Source organism: Triticum urartu, chromosome 5A (assembly GCF_056163025.1).
Source record: "Triticum urartu cultivar PI428250 chromosome 5A, HENAU_Tu73, whole genome shotgun sequence".
NCBI lineage: Eukaryota > Viridiplantae > Streptophyta > Magnoliopsida > Poales > Poaceae > Triticum > Triticum urartu.
The window spans coordinates 8,676,836-8,702,437 of NC_141877.1; the positions used below are offsets into that span (position 1 = coordinate 8,676,836).

Consider the following 25,602-nt stretch of genomic DNA (forward strand, 5'->3'; position numbering starts at 1 on the left):
GAGGCTCCTAAACTTGTATATGCAATAGAGCAAAATCCCCTAGTATATATAGGTTGTAGGGGAGGGAGAGGGCAGCCACCAAGGGAGAAGGAGTCCCCCTTGGTGCGCCGGCCTTGGGGGGAGTCCCACTCCCTCCCCAAGTAGGATTCGGCGAAATCACTAATTAAGAAGTACTCGTTGCAAAGAACACTCCACTTTCCCAGGTTGCGACAAGTGGTGCACATGCAGCGTGCCACTTGTCGCAACCTGGGAGTTTTCCCATTTTTCATAGATCTCGTTTATTCAAAACATTTTATCTTTTAAACCATGCGTCCAAATCTCGAATCGTTTTCATCATTGGATTCCTCGCGTCGAGATTTTCAAAACTAGATCCCATGTTGATAGGTTTTGACGAACTTTTTTTCATGAAACAAACCGGACGAAAAAACAGGGCAAAAAACCGAACCGGGAGCACGGTTTTTTCCCTTACTGAAAGAGGCACGCCCGTGCCTCTCGCGAAATCACACCTGTGCCTCTTGTGGAAGCAAAACCGTGACTCTCGTGAAAGGAAAAAAAACAGAAAACACGTTTTTTTTGTTTCCGAGAGGCATGACGGTGACTCTCGCGAAAGCACAACCGTGCCTCTTGCGGAAACAAAACCGTGACTCTCGTGAAAGAAAAAAAACAGAAAACGCGTATTTTTTCCCCTTCTGAGAGGCACGGTCGTGACTCTCGTGAAAGCACAACCGTGCCTTTCGCGGAAGCAAAACCATGACTCTCGCGAAAGAAAAAAAATAGAAAATGCGTTTCGTTTTTCCCTTTCAGAGAGGCACGGCCGTGACTCTCGCAAAAGCACAACCATGCTTCTCGCGGAAGCAATACCGTGACTCTCGTGAAAAAAAAATAGAAAACGCATTTTTTTTGTTTTCGAAAGGCACGGCCGTGACTCTAGCTAAAGCACAACTGTGCCTTTTGTGAAAAAAAAACCATGACTTTCGCGAAAAAAACGCGTTTTTTTCGTGCAAAAAAAAATTCTGATTTTTTTATCGAAAAGCTAAGGAAGACCCGGAGAAAACCAAAATGTCGAAAAAAGCCGAAAACACGTGCAGAAAAAAAATCCGTAGGAAGCGTCCAGAGCGCGACACGTGGCGAATGGATGAGAGCGCGCCAAGTGACGTTGATCGTTGCGAGGCTCCCGAAGGAGCGCTCGTTAACTAGTTGCTCCCAGGATTCGGCCTCCCCACTAGGAAAGGGGGCGCCACATTCATTTGGGCCTTTAATTATGGCAAGGCCCAAGTTGCCTTCCACCTCTTGACCTTTTTAGGCCCGTTGATATTAAATTAAATATATATATATATATATATATATGTTCTAAATATTTTCATACCATATACATATATAATTTAATATCTTCGTAAACATTTTCCACCTATATATATTTAATCGCTAATACCCGCTATTACCTGATATTCGCCGAAACCCTTCGGGTGACCCCGAAACGCTTCCGGAACCTCTCGGAACTATTCTGGATATCAATGAAACAATTCCACAAATATATTCTTATCACCTCCGTCCAACAAACATTCAGCAGATCGTGATTACCTTAAGCTTGTGACTCTGTAGGTTCGGTAAATCATAGACATGAACGAAACTCCTTCGTTCAATGACCGATGGCGGAACCGTGGACCCGTATCGGTCCCTATGATTACACGAATGATATTCGAGTGAACCTTTGGTTATCATGCGATGTTCCCTTTGCTTCGTGATACTTTACAAAACCCGGTATGCATCGGTATCCTCCTGAGTCATCACCATGATCACTATACCGTTGCTCCCGTTACCGGTTTTGTAATTCTTTCTCATTGAAGTGTTCAGGCATCCTTGTGATGTAGTCACCTGTGTCTGGCCAGATGATGATGGATGTCATCACATCGAGAGGCTCCTAAGAATATCTCTCCATTGCCGGAGAAGCAAATCCCACTCTGGAGCTATCTGGCCTTGCCAAACTTTTCGATGAACCTGTAAGTTTTCATTATGATCACTGTGTTACAGGTGACGTTTGAGCAACTCAAGGCCCACCGTACGGTAACAAGTGACTATAATACTCTCATGGTCTAAGAGCAAATTCGTCATGTCAACACTCCGTGTTATTACAATTGATTACAAACGATATTAACTCAATTCATAATAGACAAGATTGGGTTGATTCAATATGATCGTTCTTCCAATGTCATAATCTCAATATTGTTTTTGTACTATCGTTACACTTAACGATAACCTAAGATCCGAAAAATATGATCACCAAAAATACTTGATTTAGTGAGGCAAAAATAGGAACTTTGTATTTAACCATTTATCATTCCACACGTGCATATGAGTTTTCCACTGAATCACATATTGTAGGATCATAGCAGTTATAGCATAGAATCTAAACTCTATAATTATGAATATGAAAATATAATAATCGATAAAGTTACTAAGCTCCCACGAAATAGAGCGCCCCCAGCGATCCTGGTTTTTTTCTTGTCTATGTCTGTGTTGACCTATGAGAACCGCCTTGGACCAATTGTGATGGATAAATGAGTTTTGGGCTAATACGACGTGGAGTGAAGTCTATTTTTAAACCTTGAATTCATACGGCTGGTCGGGATCAAACCCTAATCTTTCGATCCCTGAAATCTGTACCCTATGCTTATCGATCCCGGTCTATTTTAACCCCGGATCCAATTATGCCAGTTTGGTGTGTTAGGAAAACTAGCAAATGTACCCGTGCGTTGTAACGGGAGAAACAAATACTTATATGTTGTCACTTCTCTTTGCCCCAACCCACTACTTCATCATATGACACATGTACATTACGTTGGCATTATGATCTCCATCTGTATATGCAGTGCAGCTATATATAGTTACCATCATCATCCACATATGCCAAATTTAAATGATCTGAAGAATTTGAAACTAAATCAATGAAGATTAACCAGCCTTGCTACGGCAACAATCTCAACTGAATAACATTCTACAATCCTATCTAGATGGAATACCGGTTCACATTTTTCTTTCCACAAAATTTTGATCGATGATTTGTCGATTAACAGATTCAGCCGGAAACATACATGGTTAACATGTAAAATGCAGCTAGGCGATTTCAATAGAATAATAAAGAAAAAAAATCATGTCATCTCCAGCTGCATACCAAACTTCACTATCGACAACTAATGCCACGGTATATGGGTCATGGCCTGACAATATACTCCAGCTGCAAGGTCTTGTCCTTCCTCCGCTAGATATCATCCTTTAAATTTAAAGAATTTAAATACTACAGCAGTAACTAACACATCAGCTCTCGGGTATGAATTGTTAAAAATAGGGGCTGCCTTACTCTGCAATATACATGCATAACAACCAAAATGATACATGAGAACATTTGATTTTGTACTCCTCCATTGCTAGTAGTCATCCATATAAACCTACTACAAAAATAGTTTTCAATACACATACCTGAATATATGACATGCCTCCTCCATTGCAATGTAAACACACAAACATGAAATTATCAATAAAGCAAGCTCCTCGCATTCAACCTGACAGCAATAAATGAAAACAAATCATTCATGAATTTGCATAGAAATCTAGAGGATATTTGAGTAGTATCGAAAGTGTAAGTGAACTTGTATGTGTGCGACCAGTGGCAATTAAACTACAGTACAACATTTTTCTCCTCCCTAGTTATCCACAAAAGGTTTGATCTCTGTCAACCGTGACTATCATGGGTCCAGTGAACCTGTGTATATATTGGCTCGGGTGAATACTTAGTGGTCTCTGCAGTAAAGAAAGCACAAGAAAATATATAATAATTTTCAATTACCAGAGAAATAACTAAATTGTTCAGAAGCTTCAGGCAATAATGAATAGCAAGTACTTAGATAATACTCTGCAAGCTTTAGGCAATGAATTAGTGCTGAAATTGAAAATATATAAGAGAGAAATAACTGAAAATTGTTCAGAAGCTTCAGGTAATCCATAACCGAAGCGAGCAGCATCTGCGTGTGGAGCGCCCAGTTTGGCGATGACAACAATAGGGGCATAAGTATTCTTGTGATTCGATACGATCATGTAAAACATATACCTTGAGAATCCTTATGTTGGTCTTAAAGTATTGTCCCTTTCTTTTAATTTTAATCGCCAGGTAATTAATCAGGAGGAAAAAAAACCGACCAGAATATATACTGGATTGAAAAGTTGAACCGCTGGTGAAATCCACACCAAGATATGTAGTAACAACCTGTCAGTACCAGGGCAATATTCGTTGGAGAAGATACAAACTGAGTTGCAAGCATAGCATATTTCTGCTTATCCTTGGATTCTTTGGTTTAGAATTGAGGTCATGGCTTTCCTTACACTACGGCAGGGTTAAACTCTAGATATCTTCAGCCAACCAACCAGAGAGCGAAAGCTCAACTCTTCTTTGTTTACCTGGGCCCAAGATATGCTTACCACCAAAATGCTGCTCGATGAAAGGCTAGGCAGATGCAAATGAGGTTATAGTACATTATCAACAATTAGCTGCTACACTTTATTTAAGATCTGGGAACCTGCTATTCTGATATGTTCACTGGGAGAATCTACATCACAGTATACGCTAATAACTTCAGACCTTGTTCCTTCAATTTGCTAGGCTGGTTGACATGATCTGCGAAACAGTCCCACAGACACATACCAGCAATGCAAAGTTCGCAGCCGGGGCTGCTGGTGGCCCTCGAAGTAGCAAAAGAATCACCAACCGATGGTAACAATATGTAAGTTCCGACTGGTATATTCCGGTCGGCACGCTTGGCAGCGGTAGTGGGTGGACACCTTGACTGATGGATGGACTCGGGATGCGCTCGTGATGCCCGCACCAGAGCCCAACAGCCATGACGCGCTCCATCCCCTGCCCGTCGACTCCCGTACAATGGCCTCGAGGCTGGCTCCTTTGCCGAACGACTCCAAGACCCACTACAGCATGTCAATTATTTCCTCCCATCAAATTCTTCTTGCTCCATCGAACCCAGCCAAGCCTCAGGGCACCATGTCCCCGTCCATGGAAGAGAGGAGAAGTAGCAGCTGATTTTGGGGAGGAGTTGTCTCGATCCCGACTGGAAGTCGTTCTCCTTGTCTCCTTCAGCACAGGGGTCGTCGGCAGGACAATGACATGAGTGTGTACGCATATGAAGCGTGTCATTGGAGAACCAGCCGGCGATTCCGGTGGAGGAGTCATCGATGCCTGCGAGTCTTTCGCCCTTCGCCACTTTCCTCTCGATCTTGATCTGATTTTTCTCGACTTCATGCTTGGTACCCGTGAGTTCGTGACCTCTCTATCCCGATCTGATTTTTCTGTCGATTTGGCCAACAACCTCGATGTCGATCAAGTGGCAACGTGAGGACCAACGGCGGCGTAACGAAGGGGATCAGTGAGGTGAGGAGCAACGACATTGACGACTTTGTGCTTGGTCCCCGTGACCTCTCCCTCTCGATCTAATAACGAATCGAATAGTTTCTTTTCCTTGATTTGGTACGCATTGAAGAGAAGGAATTGTGCCCTTGAAGAAGGAGATCGGGTGAGATCAAAGAAGAGGAAGGAGTCCAGGTCTGCTGCAGAGCTGCTGTCGAGGAAGAAAGAGATCGATGCAAGAAGACGAAAGAGACCGGGTGTAATGCGGCCACACATTGCGCTTTTTTTAGGGAAGGAAAGCCCAGCCCAATTATGTATTTGTGTACACAATCGACAGGCCAATCTTTAGAACACAAAATAAAGAAAACAACTACCATTGAATCACCTTTAGTACCACCTCGAATATGTTCTAAATTTAAACTGAAAGCGTAAATTCACTGGAAGAAGCTATTGTGACGGTGAACCCATGAAGTCAATCCGTGCTTTATTATTATTAGGGATAGAGATAGGGATAGAGGGATAGATAATGATCCCGGCCAGGATTGTTCTCTTCTCTCACTGAGTACATGGGTTCACTTGTCATATTTATCTTCATCTCTCTCTGTAGGAATCACAACTCGTGCTCAAGCCCAGCCATCCGGTGTCCACGGCAACGGGGAGCAGGGCGTGGTGCCTATCCTCATGGGTGTGCGACGGCAAAGGAACGCCTTCTGCCAGCCTCCCTCGACATCGCCGCACCGCCTTGCCTCGCCATGCGCCAGGCCCCATGGACAAGAGAATTCCGAGGTGCTCCACCGCCAGCCCCTCCTTTCTGTTGGAGTTAAACATAGCATAACCCGGCGCTGATGCGTGTCTTGGATCCGTTGACTAACTAGGGCAAGTAGCAACCTAGTGCACGTCCCAGGGGATTGACAAAAGGAGATCGTGCTACTAGGAATCAAGGATGAAGGCAGCCGGAGTTAGTGCTAGCTTTGTACTACGTTGCGTCCGGCCAGGAGAAGCTTCATCGTCCACGTCACACTGTCACCGTAGCCGTGCAGGATGTTGTCCTTCATCCATCTGCGCCGGCCAGTCGCGGTGCTTGCTGCTTGGCCAGGACAAGCTCTAGCTCTTCATCGCCATCCTCTCCTCCGCGAGGAGGATGAGGAGCTAGCGAGTGCGGCACTCGGCCAAACCCAGCACGACTCGCTCGCCGTGTCCCGCCTTCTCGAGTATTTAACCAAAAACTATCACAATTCGTGAAACCGTGTCTACAAACTATCACTTTACGATTTTGTTCCTAAAACTATCATTTTTCTATTAATCTGAGACTAAAAACTACCATGTGAGTAAATCAACTGATTCAGCCATTTTAAATACGTTTATGACAGGCCTGGCCCGCATGTAAGTGCTGACATGGCATCGTAAGTCAACACCGTTTGTCTGACCGTTAAATCCGGTCGCCGGAGTGCAGCCCCTGCACTCCCCACGCCGCAGGCGGTGCATGCCTCTCTTGCTCGCCCCCGTCGACTCCAACCACAGGCAGGGAGCGGGGCGCCCGCGGGCGAGCGCGGCGGGGCCAGGCGACCATGGGTGCGGCCATGGACATGACCAGGGGCGTGGCGGCTAGCGGCGCGACGACGGGCGCGCGGCCAGGGCGGCAAGGCCAGGCATGCGGCCCCGGGCGCGCGACCACTGGGCTCGGCTACGGGTGCCCGGCCTAGGGTGCGGCGGTCAAGCGCGCCATGGGGGCTCGACGAGGGACGCAGCGGCCAAGCGCGCGCAGCCAGGGGGCTCGGCTAGTCGTGCTGCCATGGGCGCGCGGCCACTGGGCTCGGCCAGGCATGCGGCCGCGAGCAGGGGCGCCGCCACGGGAGCGGGGCCAGGCATGCGACCACGAGCGCAGACTGCATGGGCGGGCGGCCATGGGCACGGCCACAGACGCGTACTCCGGTAACAGCTGTCGAGCTCCTCCCGCGTGGCCGTAGAGATTCTTTCGATGGCAGCAAGCTCCTCCTGGGTGGCCGTCGAGCTCCTGAGCGAGCGTTCGCACGTGCCGGTGCACAACAAGTGCTCGATAAAATGTCTACATGCCACTTAACAGTCAACACAATCGGTCAAACAACCGAATGCCCTGTCAGTCCCGACGAGTGGTCCCATCTTGTCATAATTAGGTTTATTTTTTCCTAATCAGTCATCAAGTGGATGTGGTAGTTTTTAGTCACGGATTAGCAAAAAAGTGATAGTTTTTAGAACAAAATCGTAAAGTGATAGTTTATAGGCACGGTTCCACGAATTGTAGTAGTTTTTGATTAAATACTCCACCTTCTCTCTGCCGTCAGCAGCATGCGCGCTGACTTGGAGGGGAGGAGCAGCATGCGCCAATGCCAGGGCGGAGGCCGTGTAGCACCACGAGTGCCGCAACGGTTGTTCCACGGGACGGCAGCAGCCATGGGCGCGACCATCAACGGGCTGCTGCAGGCGTTCGCGTACAACCAGCTGTCCGGCTCCAACGCAAAGGGGTGGCAGTTCAACTGCTTCATCCGCCTCAACAAGTTCGCCGCCGACCAACGCCTCCGCCAATCTACGGCCGCCCGTTCCACCATTTAAGGAGAGAGAGAGGAGGGGAATTGGTGGAGATTGGAGAACAAAAATGACATGTGGGCCAGTGTTGCAAGTGAGAGTACAGATTAAGCCTGATCGGGATCATCTTTTTCCTAGTGCACCAAACAGGTTCAAGCTCGAAATAGACCAGGATCAATGAGTAGAAGGTACCAACTTCAGGGATTAAAAGGTTAGGGTTTAATTTGGACGAGTGGTATGAATTCATAGTATCCATCCGAGACGGACGATAAAACAGATCGACGATATATAGTGCGTGGTAGTACCCCACCGTCGAGTTTATTGGACCTCTTCGTATTTTGGTCCAGATTTTAACCATTTATATACTACTAAAATATAAAGTACTCCCTCTGTAAACTAATATAAAACCGTTTAAATCACTATTTTAGTATTCTAAACGCTCTTATATTAATTTATGGAGGAAGTATATGCTATAAAAAATTATACCGTTGGACTTGTATTTGACAGAGCTTTCCAACAATATAATTTTTGTGACATATAGTTTACATTTTGTTAGTTAAATGTTTAAGTCAAACTTTAGCTTAAAATAAGAGGGGTCTAATGAATCCGGACGGAGGTAGTATGTACTTGTTTAATTCCAAAAGTTGTTTTGCGCCCGCGGGTGGAGCCAATACTAGTCGGATATCATCCGGCCGTCCACCTTTTCCCTTGGCTTCTCCGCGCCATGACCTAGATCTCTACTATTAAAGGGCACTCTACTATTAAAGGGCAATATGCCGTCGTCGTGATGGTTCTACCGCAATCCCCACCCTCGACTGCATCCCGTCGCTAACTCGGCCCATGAACGAGATCCATCGCCAACTCAGCCCACGATCACGCACCAGCCGAAGAAAAACAGTTAGGACTCAATCCACGAACGACGTCCACTCCATGCATTGACCAAAAAACAAACCACGTCCATGCCAAACCAAAAACAAAACGCCCGAGCCAAACCAAACCAAAAAAACAAGTGCGAGAGCTCCATCGAGCCCTGAACGCACGTCGCCACAAACGGCAGTTACTCCTCTTGCTGGATCCATAGTCGCCATCCGGCCACATCCGCCGGAACCAGTCCGGCCACATCGTTCTCACGGCAGGAACCAGTCCGGACACATCGTACTCACGGCAGGTGTGCGAGGTGTGCGAGCTGCAGCCTTTGCTGCCACCGGACCAGCAACCTCTGCTCCCGTCTCATCTGCAGCCTCTGCTGCCGCCGCCGGAACCAGCACCTCTGCTCCCGTCTTATGGTGTTGCTCGCCAGGGCCGCCGGCACCAGCCACCTCCGCACGCCGGCTGTTGCTGCACCCATCTCCTGACGTCGTAGGTACATCCTCCTGCCACCATCTTCACAGTTCCCTAGATTAACCATCGTCAGCTGGTTCCTACAAATAAAATGCATAACTCAACCTTAAAGGACTGAACAAAGCATGCAGGATTTTAAGCTATGTACCAGCTACCTGAAAACCATAAATTTCAATGAAGAATAGGCCCATTAAGTTCTGGGAATTAACCTGAAAATCATAAATTTCAATGAAGAATAGGCCCATTAAGTTCTGGGAATTAATATGTTTCATAATCAAGGACGAATAGGCTCAAGTTCTGATGTCTTTCCAGCAAGTACACCCAATGCAAAGAACTTAATGGGCCTATTCTTCATTGAAATTTATGATTTTCAGGTTAATTCCCAGAACTTAATGGGCCTATTCTTCATTGAATATCGCAGGGTGATATCTTCAAGTACCATTTGGCTTGGGTGCCAATTATTTTTGTATTATTTTGTGCATACTTATGTCCAAAAGTTCGAAGAACAAAATAATCTTAGGACTCAAGCATGAAGTCTGAAAAAAGGCTAACTTGGCATACATTTCATAAAGCTCCACTTTACATATAAAACACCTAACAGTGAGAAAGAAGGACATCTCTAACAAATTATGAATAGTAACATGTATGGTTCAAAAGTTGTTCACCTCTTGAGGGGAAGGGATTGTCTTTTGACTACACCATAAAGATTATATTGGTTCACCTCGCTTGCAGCATTTTTTAATTTTCTTCAGATACTTTGTCGGCATGACAAAACAAAGATCTGCACAAACAACATGAGATCGAGTGAGTTAATTTTAGCCCAAATATATTGGTATTACCGCTCAAATCGAAACAAATAGTAATATGAAAGGTAAAAGAATAAGGTTCACATATCCACCTTACTGAAGGTCATCAGATCATTGCTTACCAGGACTATCCTTACAGCCAATCACAGCTAGCAGCTATAAACATCCGAACACTGCAGCCCCTTAAGTACTTTTGAATCTTGTTAATTAGGCTGCTCCTCCCCAGTCCTTCCTAATCTCAAAGTAGTACCTCATGTCCAGGTACACCTTGTCATCATCATCAACAAACTGCAAACAAAATTCAGACATATACATAGTCTGGCATAAGATAGATTCACCAGAACATTAACTACACATGATCTCTGTACAGTTTTTTTCATGTTTTGTGGGTGGCCATATTAACTTTAATTTAGAAGAATAGGAACCCATATACCACTTGAGGTGGTATCTTCTTAAGCCTTTTAGGCATAAGGCACCTGCTGAGGGCTGAATGTCCTGAGAATCGCCTTCTAGATGAAGCGAAAAAGAGGAACATGTTCTAATCATTTTCTAATGCAAAAGAATCAGATATGTCACAGGACAAAGGGCATCTGTATGATAAAGGGAAAAGAGGTATGTGTATGCCACTCACATGTGTCGACATAAGGTCTTCAATAAGCTTTCAGAACTTAGCCTACCTTCATTTTATCAGTTGTTGATTATGGGAGGAGGCCAAGATCACCACCCACCAATACACCCCGGCCACCATCTGGTTTCTTCATACGCGAACAAACGGACACCACTAACTACAGCGTTTCGTCTTCCGATGATGATGACAATGTGCGCACACATGTGGCTATGATGGTTCCCATAGCCGGCAATCTCACAGCCTTTCAGCCAGTACAGCATGTGCAAACGTCAATCAGTATCGATCTTACACATGAAATTTTTTCCAGCTTGCATTTATACATTTGTTAACCTAAGTGGTCCACAAAATGGTTCTTCAGGAAATCACTCTCGTGAAGCCACTTACTATGATCACCGTGTATCACTTCAAGGAACACAGAGCAGCATTAAGCATAATATTGGTTCAGATATAGATATAGCGGTTCGACACAACACCTCACACACTGGTCCTGAACACATTGCTTCAAATGCAATCATTACATCGGACAAAAAACAGAAAAGGCGAGAACAATATATAGCACGGCGGGATAGATTAACACCCGAAGAGAAGGAGAAAATCAATGCACGCCGAAGAGCAGCTAGGAAGAAGAAAACAGACGAGGAGAGGAATGCCCGTCAAAGAGAAGCCAGGCAACGGATGACACCAGAGGAGAAGCAACAAAGCAACACCCTTAGAAGGGCGGACTACCAAAATATGATGGTCGAGGACAAGCAAGAGAGGAACAGCTGCAGAAGGGCATCCTACCAAAATATGTCGGTCGAGAAGAAGCAAGAGACAAACGCCCGCCGGAGAGCACGTGCGCAGAACATACCACCCAAGGAGAAACAGAAGATGCTAGCTCAACGCAACGCAATACTCGCGGCTAGGCGCAACATCCCTTGCGCTGAATCCATCGCAATGCCGCGCCCAGATGCAGCTACCTTAGCTACGCCCAACCTGATGTCGACCACTCATGCCAGAGGCCCCGCCGCTTCAGCTCCTTCCCCCAGTTAGCGAGTAAGGCTGGTTACAACTTCGAATCTGACGGTAATCCTCCCATATTTACTCTACTTGTTATGTCCATGTGCGTTGGACCAGTATTTACCGGCTCCTCAACCATGCAGGCGAGTACCTTAGTCGTACCCTGGACGATAATGAGGCCCCCGGCAAACTCATAAATGCCTCACAGCAAACCAATGATCAGTGAATACACGACAACCAGAATCAAGCCCATGAGCAGAGCCAGGAGACCAGAGCACACCGTAGGGCTCGCGAGCGAGCTCACAAACGAGGTATGGCGGTAAAGAATATTCAAGGGAGTGCCGCAAAACAAAGAGCGCACAAGAAAAGCATAGCAGAAGGTGAGAGGTCAGCGTTGCTAGATCGTCGTAATGAAAGCTTTGCAGCTAAGCGGAGGTCTCCACACCCAAGTACCTTACATATGAACAGAGCAGCAACAAGCTCCGAAACACCGCCCACAGGAGCTGCTTCACCGGCTTCGTCCCCTTCAACGAGCACGCCGTCTTACACCATCGGGACCGATGGTAACCCTATCATCTTTTACTCCCCTCCCAGTGACCACTCAGACTAAACCATTACTTACCGGCTCAACAATGTTGCAGCTCAAATGGACGCCTTCCTTTAATGGCATTATGGACGATAATGGACTTTCTGGTGACCTCATGGATGATGAGTACTACCTATTTGCCGGTCAAGGTACTCCCAAGCGCCTTTCGCTGCTCATCTCTCTATACTATTGATTTATGTTGTGTATCCTATCGTGACATGTTATGTCTCGACAATGCTTGCAGGATCCGACGCTGATAGCACTGACATCGATGAGCCTGTAGACTCCTCCAACACGGGATCTATCGAGCTTGATCCTTTCGACTATGTGTACTCGAACATCCCAGACAGCACGCACATCCTGAAGCACGCGGTGAACTGCGACCATTGCAAGGCCAAGAAGTTCCAGTACGAGACTGACGGCTTCTGCTGTCGGAACGGGGAGATTAAGCTGGCTGAACCGGAGCCTATCCCGGAGCTGATGAGGTTATGGTCTAGCGCGGATGGAGACTCTCGGCATTTCCGGGAGAGCATTCGGTTCTTCAACAGGCACTTCTCCTTCACTACCCTTGGCGTCAACCTAGACAACAACTACACAAACATGAAGTCAGGGGTGTACACGTTCCGGGCACATGGCACTATATACCACAAGGTGCACTCGTTCGGTCCAACATCTTGTCCTGAACATCTGCAATTGTACTTCTACGGTGACGACCCCAACTTAAGCCATCGCAAGGAGGCCACCAAGCAATTGGACCAGCGCGTTGTCAGCAAGTTAGTGGACATCCTCAGGGAAAACCCCTACTCCCAGCAGTTTAGGAGTTTGGGTGCCCACAAGGAAAACCTCGAGGAGTACCGGATAGACCTCAACATTGACCAGAAGCTAGACCAACGGAGATATAACAGACCGGTGTCATCTGAGGTGGCTGCGATTTGGGTCGAGGGAAGCGATCTAGCAAACATGTTCAACCGCAACATGACACTCTATGGGGACAACAACGAGAAGCATAGTATACATGCCACAGAAGGCTGCTATGACCCGCTGTCGTATCCCCTCTTTTTCCCAAGGGGGGAGCTTGGCTGGCATCCAAATATCCCTAAGCACAATGTCCCTTGGGAACTTGCACAACAACCAAGAGGAGACCGCGATAACGATTCAGGTTCGCCTGTTTGGTATGCTTATATGCAAGAAATAACATTGTCTATCCTTCCCATATGGTACCTAACCTTCTTCCTTCACGTCTTTCCACAGAGGGGAACAGCCGGTTGTGTGTCTCTGTTAGGGACTACTACTGTTACCGGCTACAGACGCGCCCTGCGATATTCAACCCCATACTTCACGGAGCACGCCTGTTCCAGCAATGGGGTGTCGACATGTTCATCAAGATTGTGGGTTTTAGGCTCAAGTGGATCAGGGACCACCAGCCGCAGATACGTGCCGATCTATACCAAGGCCTTGTGGATAGCATCGCAGTAGGGGAGATGCGAGCGAGCGCTGTTGGCAAGAGGATCGTGCTCCCAGGGACACATCAGGGGTGTAACCGAGACATGAAGCGGAGGCATATGGACGCCATGGCATTGGTGCAGACGTATGGGAAGCCTGACATCTTTTTTACTATTACATGCAACCCTAGTTGGGAGGAGATACTGAATGAGCTGCTTCCTGGCCAGACTCCCCAGGACCGACCAAATCTTGTCGCACGCATGTTCAGGGCCAAGCTGGAGACCATGAAAGAGATGTTGTTTAAGAAGCACATCCTTGGTGTTGTGGTAGCGCATGTGTATGTCGCCGAGTTCCAGAAGAGGGCCTTCCCCATGCGCACTTCCTGTTGATCATGAATTCAAATTATAAACTTGTGGTGCCAGAGCAGTATGACCGCCTCATATCTGCAGAGCTCCCGGACAAGCATAAGTATCCAGAGCTCTATGCCATGGTCGTGAAGCATATGATGCACGGCCCATGCGGTAATCTAAATCCCAAAAATGTGTGCATGCAAGACTTGAAGTGCAAGAGCAAGTACCCACGGCCGTTCAACCAGAACACCTTACAGGGGAAGGATTCATACCCGGTTTATCGACGACGGGACGATGGTCGTAGTGCTAAGGTCCGCCATCAACTGCTAGATAACAGATGGGTGGTGCCTTACAACCCTTATTTGTTGCGGATGTTCAACTTCCACATTAATGTTGAGGTGTGCTCGAGCATCAAGGCCGTCAAATACCTTTACAAATACGTATACAAGGGCCATGATCGAGCTTCAATCAGCATCGACCAGCCTGACAGCAATGGGGTTGTAGACGAGATTAAAAGGTACATTGATGCGAGATGGGTTACTCCACCGGAGGTGATGTGGAGGATATTCGGCTTCAACCTTTCTGAGAGTTTCCCATCGGTCCTACAGTTGCCACTTCATCTCCCTAATATGCATAGTGTCACGTTCAAAGCGCAAGAGGACCTGACCGATGTCATCGCCCGTGATAATGCATCTAAGACAATGCTGATTGAGTATTTCCTCGCTAATCAGAAGCACGAGTGGGCTCGGGATATCCTGTACAAGGACTTCCCGGGAAGTTTCACATGGCAGAGACAAAAGTACTGGAGGTGGAGAGAAAAGCAGCACCAAGTAGGTCGAATCGTGTCAGTCCATCCAGTCGAGGGGGAGCGGTACTTTTTGCGAGTGCTGCTCAACCACGTACCAGGCAAGACATCATTCGAGGACCTGCGGACCGTGCACGGTGTGCTATGTGATAGCTTTCGTCAGGCTGCCGAGAGATTGGGCCTCATTGAGGCTGACAACACGCTTGACGAGTGTCTTACAGAGTCAACAGAGTTCGCGATGCCAGCCTCACTCAGGAGGCTCTTTGCAACAATCTTGGTATTCTGCGAGCCAGGTGACATGCGCGGTCTATGGCATAGGCACCTAGAGGCGATGTCTGATGACTACCGCCGATCACACACGTGCTCAAAGGCAGTGGAGCAGATGGTATTGCTTGACATCAGGGGCATGCTACAGTCCATGGGCAAAGACATCACATTGTTCCCTCTTCCGGACATCGACGAGACCTATGACACTACTGGAGATGAGGCTAGAGAAGTCACCGAGGAGTCCACAATCGAGGTTGACGCGAACGACGCTGCTTTAGCGTCCTCACTGAACCCTGAGCAGAGACTTGCATACGACGAGATACTGTCAATAGTCGATGCCGGTGATGGGGGTGTATTCATTGTCGATGGTCCAGGAGGTACCGGGAAGACCTTCCTATACAAGGCACTGCTTGCAAAGGTTCGAGGCGAGGGCAAGATCGCGGTGGCTACAGCGACATCTGGTATCGCAGCTTCCATCATGCCTGGCGGAAGGACAGCCCACTCAAGGTTCAAGATCCCACTCAGCATTGAAGATGGGGCGTCGTGCAACTTCACCAAGCAAAGTGGGACAGCCAAGCTCATGCGCATGGCTTCACTCATCCTATGGGATGAGGCCACGATGACGAAGCGGCAAGCGGTTGAGGCACTGGACAATAGCATGCGGGACATCATGGGACGACGGGACCGACCTTTCGGGGGGGGGGGGAACTGTCGTGTTCGGTGGGGACTTCAGGCAGGTGCTTCCGGTCGTCAGGAAGGGGTCACGGGGTCAGATAATCGATTCAACCCTGCGGAGTTCATACCTTTGGAAGGGCATGCGCCAGCTAAGGCTCGTCACCAACATGAGGGCACATAACGACTCGTGGTTCGCAGATTACTTGCTAAGGGTAGGCAATGGCACCGAGGAAACTGACGAGGAAGGCAACATAAGGCTCCCTGAAGATATTTGCGTGCCGCCAACAGGAGATGGCGTTGACCTAGAGAAGCTAATCGACCATGTATTTCCAGCTCTAGAAGACAACATGGCTGATCCAAATTACATGACATCTCGAGCAATCCTCTCCACCAAGAACGACAACGTTGATAAGATAAACACATGCATGATAGAGCGCTTCCAGGGCGAAGAGAAGATCTACCACAGTTTTGATAGTGCAGAGGATGATCCAGACGGCTACTATGCCCTCGAGTTCCTCAACAACCTGACTCCCAATGGTCTGCCTCCGCATGCTCTCAAACTAAAGATAAATTGCCCAGTTATACTGTTGAGAAATATTGATCCAGCTAATGGGTTGTGTAACGGCACAAGGCTTGTGGTCCGGGGTTTCCAGAGGAACGCCATCGACACAGAAATCGTGCTCGGACAACATGCTGGTAGGAGGGTGTTCCTTCCTCGAATACCTCTCTGCCCATCCGATGATCATATATTCCCTTTCAAGTTCAAGAGGAAGCAGTTCCCTATTAGGATCAGCTTTGCCATGACAATCAACAAGGCGCAAGGGCAAACCATCCCCATTGTTGGGGTGTACCTACCGGACCCGATTTTCTCTCACGGTTAGCTCTACGTCGCATTGTCTAGAGCCACCGCGAAGAGGAACATTAAGATGCTTGCCATCAAGGACAACGACAATGGTAAGGGCAAGGGCAAGGACGAAAGCAAGAATTTGAAGAAGCGAAAAAGGTCTGAACCCTTATTAACGACCATAAAGAACATAGTCTACAAGGAAGTCCTTAGCACATGAAGTCGTCAGATCACATTATAGCAAGTCAAGGTAAAGTATGTTCAATTCTGCATTACAACCACATAACTATTGTACATATTAATGCACACTGACCTGAGTTTGTTGCTGTGCAGTACTCGAGGGAGCATAGTCAGTCTTCAGAAACCATGAGTATTCCTTTCGCGACATTTGCCCGCCCAATACATGGTCAAAGATGCACCTGTTTAAGTTGGAAATAACATGAGACAGCATGAAGTTTCCAACATATACAAGACGAAGATGCTTGGACAGTGACTTGGCAAAGAAGAACAAAAATACTAAGGTTTCGTATTTCTTCCTAAGGCATATGCTTTTTAATATGGTAAAAACATGAGGCATGTAATATCATATACCAATAAAAATACTGACTTCAACTTCAGTTGCATAGAATCTCTTGTTAGAAATACATGGATAAGGAACTATGTATCTGATAATTTATGAACAACCCAAATTTGAGCCGAGTTTGCCATCAGTGAGCTCCTGATATCTCTACTATCTCTACTATTAAAGGATGAGTCTTTCAAGACAATAGATACTTCTATATGAACAAAAAGAATATAATCTGTTCATCTACTTTTTTCAGTAGCTCTGTGATAGATTTAGCACGCAGGTGTCCTTAAATTCTAACACTTTCTTAAACATCAATTTCAGGCCTGAAAATTCATTACAGAATGTGTTCAAAGTGCCATGTACAGGATTAGAAACATCAACCCTTAAGCTATTCAGATAGAGCGTTGCCGTGACTGGTGAATGAGTCATATTAGACCCTGAATACAAGCACCGCTCGGAATGGAAGCTTTGGCCAATACCACTATAGCGTGTTGTACTGAGCTCATTTGCCAAATGAAGCGACTGAAACCATCTTATGATTGGAAGGTAATGTTCTGCCGGTGTCAGATATAGAACAATTTTTTTGAGTTGACTGGAGGGTAGCCGCACTTGCACAAATGTCCTTTTGCTGATCATCGGTTTTTCCTGATTAAATTGTGATCACCGAGGAAATCATCTGCTACGTCAACCAGACCATTGCCATCTGAAAGCTTACCGAGGAACGCTGTCGTTCCATCAGTTGTCTCAGCTTCCCTTTCCATGTTATCTCCCTGGCCATGCTGCTGCCTTTGCCTGATTCAGGCGTACGTGATTTGCTTCATCCGATCGATGCTCACGCCATGCCTTTTTAAATAGGAACGCTAAAATGGTTTAAAGAAAAACTATTAGAAGACACTTTCCCTGTTCTACTAAAACCAAGTTTTACTAATTCTGTCCCTAGAAAAAAAAACTATACTTTTGTTACGCTAACAAATTTCAGATGGTTAGCCCTTTAAACGAGTTTATGGGAAACAGAATTGGCAAAAACTCCATATCCAATACAAACAACCCTTATCCTAACAAATTTCAGGTTGTTAGCAAAAATCTCGAGGTAGATTGAGTCTCTCTTATATACCCGTGCGTTGCCACGAAACAACAAATTTATATATAGATACGATGTGAAAACATTACTGTAATTCACGAACATGAGTGTAAGATGTGGCCTATGACCATGTTGGTACAAATACCTACATAAAGATTGTGCATACTGGGATATAGGTTGGCGGCTCATACGTTTTTCTAAAACATTTTAGGTTATTCTAGCTTGTGGAGGTCTGGTCATCCAAATTGTCTTCACCAAAGGTACACATGAATATCAAGTGAAGGTGAAGCTAGAGAAAACAGACTTTGAAAAAAATCAATTGTCAAGTGAAGGCTTCAAATAATTGATGCACCTTTTATCAATTGCCTTTGTTTCATATATATGTTTGCACGAGTTTGATCAATCTACTGCATTATATTTATTTATTTAACAAAACCTGAACATTTTCAGATTAAACAAACACAACTATTCATTTAAGCTCGAGAAACAGGACATATGATTCCCTAGCAAATTCATTAGCCATTTCATATTACTAAATGAAGAATTCCCAGATGACAAACAATGTAAAAAAAATTATCACATCGTATCTATATATAAATTTGTTGTTTCGTGGCAACGCACGGGTATATAAGAGAGACTCAATCTACCTCGAGATTTTTGCTTACCTCCAAGATCGAATTTCACCGGCGTTGACAATCCAACAAAGCTGCCAGAACGCGGAGGGAGAGAGGGGAGCCGACCGTGACAAGGTAAGATACGTGGTGCACCACGGAATCCACTCCTCGATCTCCGCCCATCCGGGCGAGCAAGGCTTGCTGCAGGGTCTCCTCGCGCTGCACGGCGCGCGCCAGTCATCGAGCGTTGCCACCAGAAGATTCCAATCGGCATGTCGTCGTCGCAGCGGGGGACTCAGGGCAGGGGGCGCCGCGCGGTCGATGCCGCCGCCCAGACTGCGCGCGCGTCCGCGAGAGCGCTGCCCCCTGGATCTCGTCGGAAAGCAGTGAGTGATGGGGGCGGCTGTGGGAGGCTAGCGACGGCGCAGCCAGACGGTAGGAATGGTTCAGAGGCGGGGGGATGGGAAGTTGGGCCGGGATGGGTGCCTCGCACCGTCGCACGGTGTGCGGATGCGCCATGACGCGCCGGCGGGTGCACAGGGGAGTTGAGTGGCTGGCTAAGGGAAAATGGGTGAGCGGTGAGGAGAAAGTGAGACTCATCGAGTCACAGCTGTACAGTTGTTTTTTTGTGGCAAGGCTCTATATTTTATAAGTATATATTAATGGTGTATATATATTATAGCATATACTGTACCACCTGAGGTATTTAGACAGTTTGACAGGGCTATCAAATTTTTTAGATGTCTGTCTTTTTAATCTTTTATTTTGCATGTTGCATATGAATCATTATACTATTCCTGGGGAAAATATGGCAGTACTATATTTAATTCATATATTTGTATATATATTTCACTTTGCAGAATGTGTCACTGATAGATATGGATATTGTTAACCATGGAAAAGAACCTATCACCCGCAAAAGAAAAAGAAAAAGAACCTATCAACAAGAACGATGAGCACATAGAAATAGCAAATTCGCGTCATAACAAACCAAGAAGAGCAAATACAAAAATTACAGCACAAGGACTTACTTTCACTTTTATAAATGTAGACAAAGTTTAAATATTATTAAATGAAACATTTATAATATATATTTTTGCAGATATTCGCCAGAAAATAATAGGTGGGTTATTGGTATGAAGTTTCTTCAGCAATTTATTGAATGGAGGTGGGCTTTCCTAGCAAGCAAGTTGTCTACAAAGAATCTCAACACAGAACATATACAAAGAAAGCTCGGCGCATGTAGTACAGATAGTAGACATTGGTTATGTCTATTACGCATGATTGTGTATTTCAATTTGTAAGTGTAGTTATTACGTACTTGGTTTGTATCTACTATGTACATGACTGTTTCATCACGTTTGTTTGTGTCTATGGTGTTTTAAGGGATGTGCTAATTTCACAGATGATTTAGTTATTATCTACACTAGCTCCATGCCCGTGCGTTGCCACGGAGAAACAAATTTAGAGATGAAATATCTATGTCAAATATTATTGTAATTTATAATGTGCATGTTGTACGTGGTTTATGAATATGTTGAGATATCATCTTGGAATGTCTGCTCACGACCTCCTCTCGTCTATCGCTTGTTGTTAACGCCAGACATGTCTCCGTTCTATAATGTTGTTCCTATCACGCTAAGCGTAATAATGGTGAGCTCTTCCTCGCAATAAAATAAAATAATGGTGAGCTCTCGCCTTTTTTCTTCCATATTTGGCCTTCTCTGTCGCGTCTTCCTACCCGATCTTCTATAGCACCGCCTATCGTGGCTGTCATATTTCTCAGTCACCTGGAGCACTCACACCACCCCAGAACATCGCGGTCTCGCTTCCACTTACTTTATCGCCCAGGTCTGGATCCTCCTAGCCTCCCAAGTGCGAATTTTTTTGTTGTGCCATCGTGTCACACTTGCTATTAGTGTTTAACAATGACCCCATTGTGATATATAGATAGCTTAGCAATGCTACTGCCCACATTAATTTAAATTTCCAGCTGCAACTTTTTTTTTGAGAATCACCGCGGGGGGGGGGGGGGGGGGGGGGGGGGAGCTCCCCCATCTGAATATATTACTCAAAAGACTGTCGTGGCGGTCAGTACAAAATTACATCAGCACGGTGCAACGTGCAGAGAGGTAGGAACGCCACGAGAAGACGTCCTCCTTGTCTTGTGAACTCACAAGACGATGAAACCAGAGATCCAAAGCAGAAATAAGGTTCCTCAAGGTTATTACAGAGCTTTGGTCTACCGACCTAAAAACCATGTCATTACGTGATGTCCAAATCATCCAAAGCAAAGCCAAGAGGACCGAAGGCCATGCTGTGGTTGGGAGGTGAGGAGGGGTAGAGACGTCCCATAAATCTGTGATGTCGCTGGAAGGTGGTAGGAGCCCCAGCCATTGCCAAATCCGAACTGCAACTTAACAACCACCAAGCTTACAATATCTTCTCCCTTGATGCCCAATAGCCTCAGTATGTGTGCATCTCAAATGCATCCAAACATAACATATGTTTAGTTTTTCACCATTTAGCTATAAACATAAACATTTTCTTTCATTACTTCCCTCTCGGCCCCCATGTGCACTCTTTCTCCATTGCTAGCCCTTGTCTTCAAGTGCACAAACGACATGAAAATTGACACATGCATAGTGACATACGATGTCCTCCTTTCTATGTCAAATATTCGGTAAATTGGATGTTGGATTGACCCATTAGATGTATTTCAGCCATCATGACTCTTTTTGCATTTTCTCAACATCTTTTGACCGAGAGATTATAGTGCCAGCTACATCAGTCGGTAGATAAGTCTTCTCACCTGACAAAGAAAAACTTAAATCAAGACTCTACATAACCGGATTGTTTACACTGAGCATTACACAATTTTGAATTTCAGTATGTGGTGTCTGCTTGTACCTGTAGTTCTGCATCTCTGCTACATACATACAGCATATCCACCATGGTTGTTGACCTCGCAGTCAACAAAGTGCTAAGTAAGTAAGCTTTTTTTTTTGCGGGTAAAGTAAGCATTTTCTGCTGATTGCAAGCATGCCATCGATCAGATGACTGACGTGACTACGTGAGCAAGCACATTCTGGTTCTCTTGGCATATGAAATGAGCACTATCAAAATAGAAAGCTGAAATAAATTGCAAAAACAGAAGAACTTACACAAGCATGTTATTATATGCGTAATATGTAATCCAAGAGATCAAGCAAAAAGAATGACTCTTTGCCTGTCCTTCCACTGAATATTAGTAACAGTATTAGTAATAGATTAGAGTTGACTGTTCTGAACTTGTGATAGTATAAGCCGCCTCTTGTGTTTTCGTCACACAAGGGGAAACAAACAGAATTGGAAAACACACGTCGCTAGCTAGCAACGAGAAAAAAAGGCTGGGTCATTACCGCTTGCATCGCCCACCCCTTGGCCTGCTATGAGCCTGTGACCATAGTCCATAGCACCATGCCTGTGCTGCCCGTACTCCCGGCCGTCGTCCGGTTCCTCCATCCCACGCGACAACAACGTGTACGTGCACGCTAAGGACCCCCTACATCACTATCCTCGATTGCTCCCTCTCCCCATTCCATCCATCGGCTACCCGCCCCGTGGGCCGTGGCTACTGTTGCCGCTTGCATGACGTGTGTTGGAGGCTCGAAAACCTGCTTGCACATGAAGCCTGGCTGCCTGCACTGTCAGGACCGAGTTCATGGCCGACGACGGCCACCGCGCAGTCAGCGCCATTCGCTAGGAGGGCATGCAGTTGTGAGGTGGCGGCGCCGGTGCAAGAGGTCAGACACCGTGGAGCCGCCGTCATACGCGACCCACCGGTGCGGTTGCAGCTAGCGGGAAAAACCCTGGCTACGGGAGCGCGGCGTGCCGAAGACGTCGATGGCCGGGTAGAACGGAGAGTAGCGGAGGCAGCGGATGATGACGATTTCCTCCTGGATGAGCGCGATGACCAAGCCTGCTGTCTTCTTTGGCTGCTCCACCGCGGGCTGTTGCGCCTGCCTCGTGTCGTCCGATGTCGACGGGGAGCGGGGCGAGATTCTGGGGCGCTGTGGCGAGAGGAGCCAACACCATCACGACGACGGCAGATTCTGCTTTAATAGTAGAGATTTAAAAACAAGTTTGTCCATGTTCATAGATTTTGAATTACCTTTGACATTGTTCGTTTGTCGAAATATATTCTATAAAAACCACTCATTTAAAGTATCCAAGTTCATGTTATCGCTTTGTCGAGTAATCTTTTCACATGATTTTCGTATTCTGTGTGTCCGTGGCAACGCACGGGCATTCAACTAGTAGATACTATAGATGGCGCTCATCTCTTGCACCCGTTGTCCTCGATCGCCGGCGGGGTGCCTGCTGGATCGGAGGAACTACTTTGGCTCTCCACGACCTATACTTTGACTTGCCTTAACCATAGTCAACATGTAGCACTCATGTGGATTGTAATGGTAGGTTGCAATTAATCAACGCGGAAGAATGGATAATTAAAACTTGCTTATCCCACTTTCCTTTTTTTGTGGGAGTGTTTGTCCACGGTTAAGAGTTAGGATTCCCTTGTTTACATTAGAAATTTTCAGTTTCCTCCATTAAGAAAAAAAAACAATGGTATTGTCCATGACTACCAAAACAGAGCGGTTAATTGCCTTATCGTGTGTCCATGACTAGCAAAATAGATGTTTTCTGCCTGCTAGGTTAATCCTAACTGTTACTTTCTTCCATGTTCAGAACCAGAGGTATTGTCATCGCATTGGAAGATGGCATGTTCAAGTTCCTCTGCTTAACTAGATTTGCCAACGATGATGTTCCTCTGACCGCAAGGCTATTCTCTGGGACTAGAACTCAGGGCGTTTTTCTACTTACAAGTTGTCAGAATATTTGATATGGGATGTCCATTGTCTCAGAATTACTGCTACATTTCCAGAACCATGCCTAATCATCAAACTGAAGCACATATTGGTGGAATCTAATAATTGCTTCTAGGTAAACTCGCTAGCCAGTACTGCTTATCGCTTATAAACTCGCTAGCCAGTACTCAATATCCATGGTAATGATCTACTTGTGCTTGTCATCCAGAATGTGTGCTAAACAAACCTTGCACATGTGTAGCTTACTTTGAGATTCTGGGAGAAGTTTTCCATTGAGGTTCGCTAGCAAGCAGAGGAGGTGACAGTCATTAAGATTGGTGGCACATTGCAAAGCTCACCTTTATCAAATGTTCTTCTGGTTGCAAAAAAGCTTCCAAAATTATGCTGTCAAGTGCACGATGTGCATAAAGACTCTGTACTAACTCTCACTAACTTAGGTCAAACTCTCCCCATTTTCTTCATGGCAATTTTCACTGTTTTGTCTGCCGCGGGCACTATAAGATGGATAACTTTGATGCTAAGTTGTTGTCAAACAGGAGCCTTTGCTGGCTTCGCATGGGTGATGGACATAGGGCTTTTGATGATGCGGCTAAATGCAAAAGGTTGCGTCCAAAGTGGGAAGAGGTGAACTATCGGCAAGGAACAGCTCTAATGTTCATAAAGGTGCAATAGAAGATGGACTTCAAAGTTCAAACTGACAATGTCATTGCTTCTTTCATATCTGCTATAGTTGATTCTGATGTGCGCTTGCCTTCCTTAGGAGTATGCTGCTGTGCATTCCGCACTCTCGCGCGCTTTAGAGTTGGACCCGGAAAGTGAAGAGACCGACAAATTATTCTGGTATGAAATCCATGTTTCATCTCGTTTTTTCCTCGAGAGTATTAGATTAACATTGTCAGCAGCTGCAGATTCTAGGATTAACATTGTCAGCAGCTGCAGATTCTAGGTGTTTCCATAATTAGTTAGTTGATTTGGTTGCTTCTTTTGACAATGTTGTGATGAACTTATCAGTTGGTAGAATTTGATCCTTCTTTTTAACAATGTTGTGATCAACTGATTCATGCAGGGAGGCGATGGAACTGAAGTGAACTTGCCCTGCATGCTGACTGCAGAGAGAAGCTCACACAGAATCTCAAGCTCTCTGTTTTTTTGCGTCCTTAGAAGAAAACCCGCATGTAATAATTCACTCATGGGCCGTAGCAGCAGCTTAGAGCAAACCAGGTTACTGGCTACTTATTTTAAGTTGGTTTTGCGGAACTTAACCCCTGTTTTGTTTGTATGGTAGCAGTGGATGGTGAATTGAATTGGTTATTGCTAGAGTGAAATGTTTGGCAGAAGATCATGATACTATGCATTGCCAATTCCCATATGTAGCTGCTACCATGATTGCAAACCTTTGATGAGATTGCTATTTTACTTTGCAAATCATTGGCACTGTTTATGCTCTTTCCTTTTTCTTTTCTTTTTTTGTTTTCTTTTTGAAAAGGAGGAAAACCTCCGGCCTCTGGATCAATTGTTGCATGCAGCCATATTATTAATAAAAGTGTATAAAAATTTGAGATCTACAAAGGTTTCACAATCCGAGTGCAAAACGAAGATAACATAAAGAACAGGCTACGATGCCTATACACCTAGCCTATTATTAGCTCACCATTCAAATCAGCTCAAGATAGACCGTGCCACCATTTTCCAACGGTTGCACCCAATAACCAAAAGCTCCCTGTAGTCCGCATAAGTGAGTAAGGAACACAT

At 45.8% G+C, this 25,602-nt stretch overlaps 1 pseudogene; it reads left to right on the forward strand.

Annotated features, from left to right (window-relative positions):
- Positions 1 to 12,059: 12,059 nt before the first annotated feature.
- On the forward strand, positions 12,060 to 16,753 carry LOC147967425 (uncharacterized; annotated as a pseudogene).
- The last annotated feature ends 8,849 nt before the right edge of the window (positions 16,754 to 25,602 follow it).